General features: G+C 37.8%; 1 long non-coding RNA gene across 1 annotated transcript in view; it reads left to right on the top strand.

Annotated features, from left to right (window-relative positions):
* LOC138428278 (uncharacterized) overlaps positions 1-12,967 on the top strand; it is a 40,821-nt gene that overhangs the window by 20,025 nt on the left and 7,829 nt on the right. The window contains exon 2 of the long non-coding RNA XR_011252366.1: positions 9,312-9,525. This is a non-coding gene — a long non-coding RNA (uncharacterized lncRNA). The remainder of the gene's footprint in view (positions 1-9,311; positions 9,526-12,967) is intronic.

Genomic DNA, 12,967 nt, shown 5'->3' on the forward strand with positions numbered 1-12,967 from the left:
TAGGGCAGGTAGGCAAGCACGTCTGAGCATCTTAGTGGCTATTTGTTGGGTTCTACTCTTATTAACTCTTGAGAAAAACCACCCAAGAAAATTCAAGGCACAGAAAATATATAGCACTGTGCTTGGGATTAATGACCTTCTTTCATCTTCTGTTCTGGCTCCCATGTGCCATTTTTAAGCTCCCATTCTCCAAGAAACCACAGAGGGAAAAGAGTCACACAGGTATAAATTCTAGAGGTCTCCTTTATGTTCTGAAGAATAATCCACTAGGTTGCCAAGAGACTCCAGTGTTTTCCACTGGGTATAAAAGGGTTTACTCTGGGTTCTGACTGCCTTGGTCCTTTATAAGATCAGTTTTCTTAACAGTATCTCTTTCCTTAGCATGGGGCTATCCCTAAACAATACAGTTTTCCTTTGCCCAGGAGACTGCAGCTATTTTGATATTCTCCAGAACTCTCATCTCCCTGTCTCCTTCACTTGTTGCTTGGGAAAGGAAAAGCAATTTCCTTCCTTGGGGAACCCTAATCTTTATTTGTATTTCTATTTTGAATCAGAACTGAGTAAGTTCTGTTATGTTGTCACTCACTGTAACAAAGAGAGAAGAAGGAGCCCTCTCTATGTACCTTTGGGGAGAGGGAAGTGTGGCCAGAGGAAATTAATTGTTTGATGTAGACTGGAAGCACAGAAACCATCTCACTGTATCATTTGTTGTCAATACCGTACCTCATTCCTTTTATTGATTAGATGTTTTCTTTATGTACTACAGCCCGGGATTTCTGCAGTTGGAGATTCTCTTTATGATAGTCCTGGTGTTCCTTTGGTCTTTTGGTAAAGGCATTTGACCTAATCATGATAAGCTGATGAGTTGGCTTCATCTATAGAGTGGAACAGGGACTGTTGGCTGAGAAAAGTATGAATGCTGAAGCTGAGGGCAGAGTTGGCTCATGGAACATTTTATCTGTTCTCTGAGTTTCTTGTCCCAGTACATCAACAAATTTGTTTTTGTTTAAAGACTTTCCCACACAAGTGTCTGCCAAGTTCAGAAGACTGCTTTTTGAGATTGATCTTGGTTTTCTTGGAACAAGAGCTGAGATCATATAATAAGCTCAATTGGTCTTAGTGAGTAAAAGTTGGGAGATTTTATTTCCATCTACATCAGCCAGATCTGGGCATAGAATAAAACAGGTCTGGACACTAGGTGGGTATGGGTGGGAAATGCAAGGAAAGAACTAGTGAAAGGAGGCTTTCACGTCTGTCTGCTTTTCCCACTTGTTATTAAAACTGTTTAGGTTACTCGGAAATAAGGTACTGAGCTTGCGATGTTCCATACTGAGACTGATGTTGGTCATACTCTTATATGATTTAAATTAGGCTCTGTTGTGCATGCTCAGTATTGTCCAACTCTTTGTGACCCCATGGCCTGTAGCCCACCATGCTCCGTTGTCCATGGAATTTTCCAGGCAAGAATATTGGCGTGGATTGACATTTCCTGCTCCAGGGAATCTTCCCAACCCAGGGATCAAACTAGTTTATCAGAAAAGAGTTTTTACATTTCTGATCTCTGGATTGATAGAGATATTGTCAATACACAAAGAAGGTCCAAAGTGCCCTCTTAGAGTTAAACTAGAAGACTCCTTTCCTTTGAGGCATAAAAACCACTCCACTGTGATAATCCCACTTGCTGGGAGCTCCTTAAATTAAAAAAAAAGCTACAAAAAATGTAATTTAATGGACATAAATTAGACTGTTCTTAGTGAAAGCAGGAGATAAGTATCACGGTAAGATCACATTGTGTGCTGGGTTGTTATTTGAAAAGGGACATGGGATCTGGCGGGCTGGGAAATGGCTCTGCCTTGATGAAGGAAGGCATTGATGGGTCATTATGGGATGCCATGTGTTCCTTGAGATTGGTTTGCGGCTTTAGGCCACATGGAAGTTGAATGAGAGGAACGAGAGGAACCTGGAAGTTTATCAGAGACAGAAGGGCAGGGGGTCACGGTGACCATGGTGAATGTGAACCCTAGCATAGGCTTTCAGGGAGGAAATGGATGTCTGCCATGCCCACAATCAAAGAGCAGCATTGCCTGGAGAACTTACTAATGTCTGCAAATCCCAGCCAAATGTCTGATAGCACTTGGAGGTTGGAGGGTGTATATATAAACACACACGCTCCTTTCCTGACTACTCTTATGACAAAGAATAAGTAAGATGGAAACTGAGAGTCTAGATGTCAGAAGCTTGCTTGTTAGTTGCTCATTTGTGTCCAACTCTTTGCAATACTTTGGACTGTAGCCCACCAGGCTCCTCTGTCCATGGGGTTTTTCAGGCAAGAATACTGCAGTGGGTAGCCATTTCCTTCTCTGGGGATTCTTCCTGACCCAGGGATCAAACCTGCATTTCCTGCATTGCAGGCGGATTCTTTACCACTGAGCCTTAAAAGGGAGGCTTAATGCTAATGCTTAATACTTGGAAAGACTGATCTAGCAGCCCCAGGCCACTGCTGCTCCTCTGTAGGCTGTCCTCTAAATCATCTGGCATAGAGAAGCATTGCTGGCTCCCAGAGGAAGAGAAAAAAAAAAAAAGACGCTGATTTGTACATGTCTAATTCCTCTCCCAGACTCATCAAATTGTGTAACTCACTCTATATCCACCATGAAAAGTAAGGGGTATACCAAGAAACCAGAAGTACTTGGGAAAAAGTCCTTCCTCAAAGCAATGAGAGAAGTGAGGAGGATGTATTTCTTTCTTTTAACTAGTTATCTCGGTATAGACACGGGCATTTGGGGACTTCTCTGCTGGTCTAATGGTTAGAGCTTCGTGATCCAAAGCAGAGGATGTGGGCTTGATCTCTGGTCGAAGAGCTAAGATCCTACATGCCTCATGGCCAAAAAACCAAAACATAAAAGGAGAAGCAATATTGTGGTATACCAGCATTTTCATGATTGACAACATCAGCAGTAAGAAAATCATGTCTGCTTTGGGGACTATAGCACGAGAACAGAGAAAATAAATGTTTAAAAAGTAATCATTTCCTCAGCATTGTTAGTGCTTTCCAGTGTTTTCAGGTGTTCTGATTACATTAATCCATAAAAGCAATGCAAGAAAAAAAAGTTATGAGAAAAAGATAAATTCATATATTATCAAAGAATAGGAGCTGGTCAGTCAGGAGACATTTTTTGAACACTCACAGCTCATGAAGAGTTTGTGACCTAATGGAGAAGACAGAAACCAACCACTGCAAAAGAAATAGACATTTGCAAGTATAAAATTTAATTGTTAAGTCAATGAGGGTTAAGTCATTGTTTTTGCTAGCGGGCAGGGTTAACCAGGCAGAGTTTCCAAAGAAAGTGAATCTTAATCTGTGATGATGAAGAGATGGGGAATGTGGAAACAGTGGCCTTGAGTTTCCAGGCATATGGTGAAAATCCATAGAAGCATGCTAGAGAGTTGCTGATGTCATCCAAGTTTGAAAGTGAAGTATTATGATGCTGCTGCCGCTGCTGCTGTTGATGGAAAGAAGATAAACATTGTGACAGACGCCCACAATATTTTTGGCAAGAAATAAAATTCCATTTTGTATGAGGCATTTCAAGGGAATGACCTTTAGCATGCACATACGGCATATTTTTGGCTCATTGCTGAACTATGGGGTTTGGGATCTATGTAAGTATGGAAGGCATCAGGTGAAATGCGAACATTGTTTCTTGGTCAATGGAATTGACAAAGTGAAAACTGCAACAATTCCCCACCTAACTTGTTGAAACAACAGAAATAACACCCAAAATACCAGCAAGGGCTTTCCCCCAAAAAAGAAAATTGAGGAAAGCACTAAAACATATGCTAAAAGTTACCTATATTGTTACTTCTAATTCTCTTTTCAGTCTGAAATCAAATGCATAGTTTCTTCAATGTGATAAAAGAAATGCTTCTGTTTGTTCACTAAAGTCAAAGAGACAATGAGGGTCAATGAGATACCCACAGGCAAGTTCTCATGTAGATCTAATTTCTACTATCCTCACAATAAAGACCTAGTACACATTCACGATTTCTTACTTTTAACTTATTTTCCTTTCAATTTACCCAGCTCAAGACTACTGATAGTCTTACAATACTTATTCTTTGCCGATCTGAATTGTTAAAATAATTTTCTATTCTCTATAATAGGTGAATTCATTAGCCTAATAGTCAAAATTATATAAGGTAGGCCTATTTTTCTCTTTTTCTTCCCTTATTCTTTTTTTGTTTTGTTTTGTTTTCTGGAAGCTTGAGTTTTTTAATTGACAATTCTCCATATACACAGATACCCTTTTAGCTCTTCTCCAGTGTAAGTAAAGTATGAGCACTTAACTCTCATTTCACAACAGGACAAGATGGGCCTATTTTTTTTTTTTTTACTTTAATTCCCTTGTTTCATCATACAAATTCTCTTATATGATTACCCATACTGATTTACTCATTGTTTCTCTAAATAGCTCATTGAACTTTTTCTTCACTAGATCTTTGCTCACTCTAGTCTCTCTTATCCAACCCCTCCCTCTGTCTACCTCCTTCCCTAAGTACAGATTCAGCTAAAATCTACCTTCTGCCTGAAACTCTGTCTCAATACTGCAGTCAGGTTTTGTTTTAACTGTGTGTACTACTTATGCATCTTAGATCAGCTATCAACTCATGCCTATAGTGAGAAAAGCAGAGCCTTATGAATAGACACGGTCTGTGGATGGGACCATTCCCAGAGAAGGGGGAAGTCATCCCTGGTTACAGGATCATTTCTGGGAAAATAGCCTCATGCATGCAGTCTTGACTCCTACTTGGCCACATAAAAATGAGCCTTAGGCCTGGAACTCTACTTTACCAAGACATGAGGAATCCTCACTGCCTGTGCTGGGCTTGTCGCCTTGTGTCGGAATATCTTTCCCTGTTTTGGACCTTTATTCTGTTTAGTTCAGTTCAGTTCAGTTGCTCAGTTGTGCCTGAGTCTTTGCGACACCATGGACTGCAGCATACCAGGCTTCCCTGTCCATTACCAACTCTTGAATCTTGCTCAAACTCATGTCCATTGAGTTGGTGATGCCATGTTTAAGCATCTATCAGATGGCACCACTACTATATTTGTCTCTGTGGGGAGGGGGCCGAATTCTTCAATCTAGGCACAAGAGGAGTGCCTGTAGGTCAATCACTCTATGGTGGTTGCCTGCAGAGGTCCTCTGGCCATGGGGGACAAGTGCCCATTACCAAAGCTGACCTACCTTGTTCTGCTCTTCTCTGCGTGAGTAATGAGGTATTCCATAGTGACTCTGATACCAAGATGCAGTTGGCAGAAGTGTTTGGACTCCTACTCCTGGTGATAGGCAACAAGTGACATTCGCTTGACAGTTACCAAAAAAAAAAAAAAAAAGATGTCTAATGTGAATGATATAAAAAATAAAGCTAAAAAACAAAATGTATGGGTTGCCCCGGTATAAGGCCTACAATCTGCGGGAAGTGTGTTTTTCTTGACCTGAGTTCCAGGACTTTGATTTGAACGATTACATTTCCTGGTAGATGAAGATTCGAGGATGAACCAGATCAAGGTTTAAAGACAGACTGCACCTATACGTCTTTGCTGAGTCATATTCTAAAGTAGGATATCTAATAAGCAAAGGAAAAGAATAGATACCAAGGCGTCAACAATCATTCTACAAAAATAGGTTTTGAAAACAAACGTGCCTGCTGCAGGAAGTCTCTCTTTCCAATTATTCATACTATGCAGCATCTCTGAAAACTAAGGCAAGTAGGATAACAGTCTACAGTCATTCTCAGACACTTTGCTAAATGATTTTGCAATAACGTTTAAGGAATTTTAGAAATTAGTCTTTAGTTTGAAGGCTCCTTTTGTGTGGTTAAAATACCATTTTGGGGGAAAACTAAGTTCCAGTGGGAAAAGAATGTAGTTTGGGTTATGGGTCAAGTTGGGAGTATCGGGTAAAGGAAGAAGGAATGATGTCACAGTGAAGCAAATTTAATTCAGGAAAAAAAATGCCTCAGTTCCCAGAATATTTGCTAGGGAAAGGTGGAAAGAAGAGAGGGCTCTACCCACACAAATTTTGCTGGCTTACACTTGATATGCCTAAAGGATGAGTTATAACAATAACAGTTAGTATCAGATGTGCAGTTGGAATCAACTTTTGATGATAAAAATATAAGAATATAAAGATTTCTTCCATAGTTTGTATTAGTTTTTATGGTTTAACTCTTTTTACATTTAAATCTTTGATCCATCTGGAATTAATTTTATTGTAGCATATGAGGTTGGTATCCAATTTAACTAATTTCCAATTGTAATTCAGTTATCTCAATAATAACTATTGAATAAGCAATCATTTCCCCACTGATTCAAACTGACATTTATAATAACAAAATAACCCCTTATGTCTATTGTAGTCTACTATCAGCCTTTCCAGAATATTACTGTGATATTTTCTATCACACTTTATTTCTCTGTTTATACATGAATTAGAATTAAACTTATGCTTAGTCACTTCAGTCGTGTCTGACTCTTTGTGACCGCATGGACTGTAACCCACCAGGCTCCTCTATCCGTGGGAATTTTCAGGCAGGGATACCAGAGTGGGTTGCTGTGGCCTCCTCCAGGGGATCTTCCTCCCAGGGACTGAAGCTGTGTCTCCTGCATTGCAGGCAGAATCTTTTACCTCTGATCCAGCAGGGAAGCCCTAGAATAATGCTATGGAATTGGAGAAGGCAATGGCACCCCACTCCAGTACTCTTGCCTGGAAAATCCCACGGATGGAGGTGCCTGGTAGGCTGCAGTCCATGGGGTCGCGAAGAGTCAGACATGACTAAGGCAGCTTCACTTTCACTTTCCACTTTCACGCATTGGAGAAGGAAATGGCCACCCACTCCAGGGTTCTTGCCTGGAGCATCCCAGGGATGGGGGAGCCTGGTGGGCTGCCGTCTCTGGGATCGCACAGAGTCTGACATGACTGAAGCGACTTAGCAGCAGCAGCAGGCAAAATAATGCTGTCTCCCAGATGGCCACATCCTGTACCCTGGCACCTATGAGTATGTCACCATAAAAGGGATTTTGCCAACATGAAAATGGTAAGGACCTTGAGATTTTTCTTAGATCATCTGAATGGGCAAAATCCAATCACAAGTGTCCTTAAAATGAAAGAAACTCTTCCATCTATGTTCAGAGTAAGAGATAAATGTGACTACAGAAAAATGGCTAGAGAAATGCAACATTTTGAAGATAGAAGCAGGGACCAGGAGCCAAAGAAAGTGATGACCTTTAGAAGGTGGAAAAGCTAAGGAAATGAATTCTCCCTAGAACCTCTAGATAGGAACATAGCCCTGCCCCCACCTTGATTTTAACCCAGGAAGGTCCACTTCAGACTTCTGACCTCCAGAAATATAACAAATTTGTGTTGTTTGAGTTTGTGATAATTCTTTACAGAAGCAATAGGAAATGAATACATGTGCAATTTTAATGTTTTAATATCAGGCAGAACTAGTTTAACCCCTGCCCCATAACTTAAAAAAAACATTTTTGTCTAGTCAACATCTGTCACCATACATTAGTTACATTTTTTTTTCTTGTGAGGATAACTTTTAAGAGTTGCTCTTTTAGCCACTTTCAAACACAATATAGTATCATTAACTATAGTCGCCATGCTGTACATTATATCCCTATGACTTATTTTGATACTAAAAGTTTGTACCTTTTGACCCCCTTCATCCATTTTTGTCTCCCCACCCCCATCCCACTTCCTCCTCACTCTGGGAGCTACCAATAGCTTCCTTGTATCTGTGAGTTTGTTTTATATTTGGTTAGAAGTAGAAGTATTGGAGAAAGAAATGGCAACCCACTCCAGTGTTCTTGCCTGGAGAAACCCAGGAATGGGGGAGCTCATGGGCTTCCATCTATGGGGTCACAGAGTCGGACACAACTGAAGCGACTTAGCAGCAGCAGCAGAAGTGAGATGATACATACTTGTTTTTCTCAGTCTGACTTACTTCACTTAGCAAAATAACCTTAAGGTCCATCTTTTGTCACAAGTGGCAAGATTGCCTTCATTTTTATGGCTGAATAATATTCCACTGTGTTTGTGTGTATGTTTTGCTGATCTATTTGTCTGTTTCTACACCAATGCCATACTGTTTTGATTATTATAGTTAGAAACCAGGGAGCGTGATGTTTCCACCTTTGTTCTTTCTTAAGATTGCTTGGAATATTTGGGGTCTTCAGTGGTTCTACACAAATTTTAGGATTGTTTGTTCTATTTCAATGAAAAATGCCATTGAAATTTTCATAGGAATTGCGTTGAATCTTTACACAGCTTTGAGGAGTATGGGCATTTTATTAATATTAATCCTTCCAATCCATGAGCATGGAATATCTTCCCATTTGTTAGTGTCTTCAATATTTTTCATTAATGTCTAATTCCCAGTGTATAGGTCTTTCAGATCCTTGGTTAAATTTATTTACAGGTAGTTTATTCTTTTTGAGAGAATTGTAAATGAGATTAAAAAATTTTTTCTCTTTCTGATAGTTTGTTATTAGTATATAAAACCCAACAGATTTTTGCATATTAATTTTTTAAATTGCAACTTCACTTAATTTCTGTATTTTTCTAACAGCAACTAATAACTGCTCATAACTTACTTTTCCTCTGAATTAGTAATGGTGTGGAGAAGCAGATCAAGAACATCCATCATATGCTATGACTTACATAAATTATAAGTAAATTTTTGTTGTAGTATAGGCATTATCATTCGGATACATTTGTTACAAACATGAATTACAAACCTTACATTACTATGTTTTTGGGCAGTTTGTTTTCATCAACAACAGGTGTTTGATTATATCAAATTTTTTTCAGCATATGTAAAATGATCAAATTATTTTTCTATTGTATTCATATGGTGGTTTTTATTGATATACTTTCTAATATGAAATCTTGAATTTCTAGAATACTCCTCAGTTGGCCATGGTATATTATTCTTTTAATATGCTATGGATTCTGTCTAAAATATTTTGGATATTTGCAAATCCAAAATTTTCTTGTATTGTTCTTTTCAGTTTTGGTGTCAATCTAATAAACTGAATTTAATGGATTGGCTTCTATAGTAGGCAAATTCTAAGATGACCACACTTCCTGGTATTCTTGCTCCTGTGCAATCTCCGTTTCTTGAATGTGGATTGAATTTATAGACTTATTTCTATTGAATCAGACATGGCAGTAGCCATGGAAAGTTATTTCCAAGATTAGGTTCTTAAAATAATGTATCTTCCGTGTTGTACAATCTCTCAGGTTCTCATATTGGGAGAATTCAGCTGCTATGTCATGAGGCAATCCCATGGAGAAGCCATCATGTGAACTTGGAAGTAGATCTTCTGGGGTCCTCCAGAAGTCATGTGAATGTGCTTGGTAATAGACCCCCTCCAGCTGAGCCTCAAGGTGACTACAGCCCTTGCCAACATCTTGAGTTTAGCCTGGTGAGATATCCTGACCCAGAACCATCCAGGTAAGATACTCTTAGGTTTCTGACCATCAGAAACTTTGAGATAATAAAGTTTGTTGTTCACAGTTACTAAGTTTTGAGGCAGTGTCTTAAGCAACAATGGATAACTCATGCACCTTCTTTTTATATATTCTGAGTAAGTTTAAGTATACAAGAATTACCTGTTTTTTAAAGCTCTGGTTCAAATTTCCTATGAAAACTTCTTACTGTGGTGCTTTCTTGTGATTTTAGGCTTAGAGTAGTAAGGTTTACCAATTTTTCTTGGTTTATTATTTGTAATAGTATGTTCTGACAGGGTCAGAATTAAGAGGTATCTTTTGAGTTCTCTCTACTTAAAACAAATTCTTTAATGCAATTTATCTTCCTCCTCACCACTCCATGGTTCTTGGTCTTTGTTATTATTACCATAGGTTTTAGATAACACATATTACGTTTATAAGGCTTCCCTTGTAGCTCAGTTGGTAAAGAATCCGCCTGCAGTGCAGGAGACCTGGGTTTGATCCTTGGGTCGAGAAGATCCCCTGGAGAAGGAAATGGCAACCCACTCTAGTATCCTTGCTTGGAAAATCTCATGAACAGAAGAGCCTGGTGGGCTGCAGTCCATGGGGTCTCAAAGAGTTGGGCATGACTGGATGACTAACACTTACTTACTTACTACATTTATATGTTGTATGTTTATTTAAAATACTAGAAATCTACATTGTTTTGTTTTAAAAATATTTATTTACTTATCTGGCTGCATTGGGTCTCAGTTGCAGCATATGGATCTTTAGTCTCAACATGCAAACTCTTAGTTGTGGCATGTGGGATATATTCCTTGACCTGGGATTGAACCAGGGCCCCTGGATGGGGAGCACAGAGTTTTACCACTGGACCACCAGGGAAGTCTCTACATTCAGTTTTTAATAACTATTTTCCAAGTGTTTTTACTATTTAATAATTATAATAATGGTGGCTTGAACATGTACAAAAGTAGGCAGAACAATATAATGAACACATACCCATATCTTGCTCCAACAACCATGAATCCACGGTGAATTCTAGACTTTTCACTCTCCTATCCCCTCCCTATATTATTTTGAAACAAATCCAAGATATCATATTTCATTCATAAATATTTCAATATGTATCCTTAAATGTCAGAACTTTAAAAATAACCATAGAGACATTATCAAAACTGAAAAATTAATATCTTAATTTTCTCTATCACTCCATATTTACATTTTTGGTTATTTCATAAAAGTCATGTATTCTTTGCCATTTCTATAGTTTTTCAATTTGAGAATGTTATATAAATGAAATCATACAGTGTACAATTTGGAGGGATTGGCTTTTTTGTTGTTTGTTTTATTTTATTTTATTTTTTAATTTAAATTTTATTTTTTTTACTTTACAATACTGTATTGGTTTTGCCATACATTGACATGAATCCACCATAGGTGTACATGAGTTCCCAACCCTGAACCCCCCTCCCACCACCCTCCCCATATCATCTCTCTGGGTCATCCCAGTGCACCAGCCCTAGGGATTGGCTTTTTTAACTTAGCATGATTTCCTTGCTATTCATCTAGGCTGTCATGTGTGACAATAGTTTGTTTCTTTTATTAACTAAATAGTATTCCATAATATGGATATCCCACAGTTTCTTGGACCATTCACCCATTGAAGATCATCTGGGTTTTTTTAGTTTTTGGCTATTTAAATAAAGCTATGATGAACGTTTGTGTACAGGTTTGTATGAACACAAGTTTTCACTTTTCAGGGATAAATGCCCAAGTGTGTAGTCCTGCTCAAGTGCTGGGTTCTACGGTAACTGCATGTTTAATTATGTTCACTCTTTACCTTTTAATTGGTATAATTAGATCATTTACATCTAAGGTAATTATTGGTATGTTAAGACTGAAGTCTTCCATTTGTTACCTGATTTCTGTTTGTTTCCTTGTTTCTTAATCCTCTCTTCTCTCTGTTTGCCTTTCTATGTATTACGTGCACATATTTTCAGAATAACATTTTAAATTAGTTTTAATGTTTTTTAGTACATCTGTTGGTTTAATTTTCTTAGTGGTCGCTCTGCGTATGACAATATGCATATGTGACATCACGTTCTAGTATCAACATTTTACAACTTTAAAGGAAGTGTGGAAATCTTGTTTTCACTTAGGTTTCTTTACTTTGCCCGTGTTTAAATATCTTAAATGTCATATAGTGTTATAATTTTTCTTTCCAGTCATAAAAAATGATTTCTAAAGCTCATGAGGAGAAAGATAGACTATTGTAGGTATACATGGTCTTGGTTTTTTTAATTGAAGTTTAGTTTATTTACAATATTATATTAGTTTCAGATGAGTCAGTATTTTTATAGATTGTACTCCATTAAAAATTATTATAAAACAATGGCTATAATTCCCTGTGCCATACAACATATCCTTTTTGCTTATCTATTTTATACTAGTAGTTGGTATCTCTTAATCCCATACCTCTATCTTGCCCCTCCCCTCTTCCTTCTTTCCACTAATAACCACTAGCTCATTTTCTATATCTGTGAGTCTGTTTCTGTTTTGCTATATACATAGTTTTTATGAATCCATAAGTAAATGAGATACAGTACTTGTATTTCTCTGTCAGACTTATTTCACTAGGCATAATACTTTCTAGGTCCATTCACATTGAAGAGAACAGCAGGATTTCATTCTTACAATAGTCAAGATGTGGAAAGAACTTAGTGTCTTCAACAGATGAAAGATAAGAAAGATATGATATATATCATATATATAGATAGATCTATCTATCTGTATATGTATACCTATTTCCTCATTACTCGGGAGTAATGGAGTACACAAAAACTCATAGGTTCCACACAGCAAAAAGAGAAATTTTTCCTATCTTTGTCCCCGGTTGGAAGCACAAAAGTGCCAATGCTAACCTTCTACCTACTTATTGCACATTTTTTCCCTGGAAGTTGTGGTTTCTGAATGCATGTAAGGAGATGGGCAACAGAAAAAGATGTAGAATATTTCTCTAGCTGCCTCAGAAATCTTGGTCTATTTAACAAAGAAATTGCTATAGAATTTTTCAAATTCATGTTGAATTTGGGCCCTGAATCATAGGGCAGGAAGTGGAAGGAGTTTGGCATGCATTTTTATTCTTTTTTATTTTTAGGTGGACTTCTGTTTCATTAGATGTCTGGGTATGCCTCCATTGTCATCAGGGGAATTACATAATTTTTCAAAGTCCCATGTTTACAAATATTTTCTATCAAACTACAGTTTTAAGGACTAATTAATTTCCCCCAATAATTGATTCATAAAAATCATGTCCCATACTAACCAGAGGTTTCGATAAGTATGAAACAATCAGGATTATACAAGGACTTAGGAAAACTCAAAGTCAAAGAAAGCAGATTGTTTGCTAATGTAACCTTGTAGGAGACGTAAAATTGCCATCA

Source organism: Ovis canadensis, chromosome 23 (assembly GCF_042477335.2).
Source record: "Ovis canadensis isolate MfBH-ARS-UI-01 breed Bighorn chromosome 23, ARS-UI_OviCan_v2, whole genome shotgun sequence".
Lineage (NCBI taxonomy): Eukaryota > Metazoa > Chordata > Mammalia > Artiodactyla > Bovidae > Ovis > Ovis canadensis.